Source organism: Myotis brandtii, unplaced genomic scaffold, assembly GCF_000412655.1.
Source record: "Myotis brandtii unplaced genomic scaffold, ASM41265v1 scaffold188, whole genome shotgun sequence".
Classification (NCBI taxonomy): Eukaryota; Metazoa; Chordata; class Mammalia; order Chiroptera; family Vespertilionidae; genus Myotis; species Myotis brandtii.
This window is the reverse complement of record NW_005356985.1, coordinates 260,246-262,583: the sequence shown is the minus strand read 5'-3', so window position 1 is coordinate 262,583 and position 2,338 is coordinate 260,246.

Sequence of the window (2,338 nt, the reverse complement as noted above, 5' to 3'; positions counted from 1 at the left end):
AAGTCAGTGGTTCTCAACCTTCCTAATGCCGCTACCCTTTAATACAGTTCCTCATGTTGTGGTGACCCCCAATTTCATTGTTACAAATTGAACATAATTAAAGCATAGTGATTAATCACAAAAACAATATGTAATTATATCTGTGTTTGCCGATGGTCTTAGGCGACCCCTGTGAAAGGGTCGTTTGACCCCCAAAGGGGTCGCGACCCACAGGTTGAGAACCGCTGCACTAAGTGAAGAGTCCCGCAAGCACCTCCCTGTCAGTCCCGCCGACATGCCGTAGAGGTGAGGGAACCCCGGTGGCCTGACCCGCGGAGGACCCCCCAGGTGGCGGTCGGCACGATTTCCCACCTGCTCCGCCCAGGCAGATGGGCGCTGCTGGACCACCTGCCCGCACCTGTGGCTGCTGCCAACCCTCGGCTGTCCGCACCTGGAAAAGGCTCCGGACTCAGGGCTCAGACTTCTGTCCCCAGCGAAGGTCACAGCGGCCTCCTGCCGTCCTTTCAGGTTATGAGAGGAGCATGTGTTCATTCAATGATCGTGTTGAATCCCATCAAGACCCGTGTCCTCTCCGAACCTCAGTTTCCTCATCCGTGTAAGATAGTAACACTGATTATCCGCATGTCTGTACCCGAAACTCCTCTTAGAGGATGAGGTGCCCTGCTCGGTGCGCACCATGGTGAGGAGAATTACCACGTCCTGAGGACCAATTCCGTGCCAGATACTCTCCTGGGCGCTGAGGACGCAGCCATGAGCAAGCACAGTGCTGCCTGGCGAGCCTGGAGGTCCAGTGGGAAAGGAAGCACGATAAATCCCTAAAGGGCTTGAACTTGACCTGAAGGGGAGCAGGGAGCCATGGTGAGGTTTATGCCTGGGAGGACAAGGTCAGACACCTGTGCACTCAGACCAGCTGCTCAGGATCCACAAGGAGGGCTACCTGGAGGAGGCCCCCTGGAGGCACAGACAGCGCTAAGGCTGCACCCTCATCTAGCGGGGGATGAAGAGGCCTCGGGTGAGCCACAGGGATATGAACATGGGACAGGGAAGAATTCCTAAAGCTCGAGTGATTGTACATTTTAATCTATTTTCAATCTCTCCACACATTTACCCAGTTCCCCATCACTCCTACCCGCCCACTCAGAACGGGGCAGCGGGGCCAAGGAGATCATGGGCTGGGAGATGACACCGCCCTGCTTGCAGGTGGGGAAACGGAGGCTCTGAGGCTGGCCCACGGCCCCACTGAGCACGCAGAAGACGGGGGTGCGAACCCAGATCTGTCAGGCCCTGGGCTTGCTTCACCGTGTCCCCCAGGAAGCGAACGTCCTGGCAGCGTTGACAGTCTGGTGACCAGAAAGAGCTGAAGTCTTTCCAAGTGGCAGGCCGGGCACAGCCCTTGTCATGACCTGTGACCCCTGCCTGGACACCCCCTGCATCCCTAAACCACACGGGGGCCTTGGGGAGGGAGAGGTGTTGGTCGTCAGAAGTCAGGCTTCCCACGGGAGAAGCATTTAGCAAACATCGATGCAAGAAGGAGTGAGCTCCAGACGTGGAAGAGACATCAAGCAAGGCCATCTGCCCCAGCTCCCCGCTGTACAGATGGGACACAAAGCCCAGAGAGGGTGTGTCTAGTCCAAACGCACAGGGAGGCAGGATGTGAGCCCAGCCTCCTCACTCCCCGTCCTGCACTCTCTGGCCCTGGCTGCACACTTAGCCGAGTAAAGGTGTATAAGCCACGCCGCCCCCTGCTCCAGGAAGCCCTCCAGGATTGCCAGGTCTCCTGTCCCTGAAGGCCGGGCCTCCCCAAAAAGCCTGGACTTCAGTGTCGGGCAGACCCAGGGTGGGGTCCTGGCTCCATCCCTCACTGCCTGTGCGCCCTACATCCGGTCATGTCACCCGAGAACAGCCACAGCAGAATGCCTACATTCCTCCCCTCCAATGCCGCTAACCCACATCACCGCCTTCGCAGGGCCGGGAAGCACGGGGCTCCGTCGGCCTCCACGCCTCACAGCAGGGCCATCCCTCTGCCCCGCCCTCCCCGTGAAGCTCCCTCTACCCCAAGGTCAAGTCTGTGCAGAGAGGAGGTCAACCCGGAGCCTCGACTCCCACCCCACCCTTCCACTTCAGGTGCAGCTCGGCTCTGCCCAACACTGACCTTTAAAGTGGAGCCTGACTCCTCCCCTTCCGCTTCCTGTCCCCAGCCTAGCCCCGCCCCCTGGCCACACCCAGCACCTGCTTCCGGCCACACCCTGCCCCCCGGCCACACCCAGCACCTGCTTCCTGTCCCCAGCCTCGCCCCCCCCCCCTTGGCCCCCCCCACCCCCCCCTCCCGCCCCCCCCC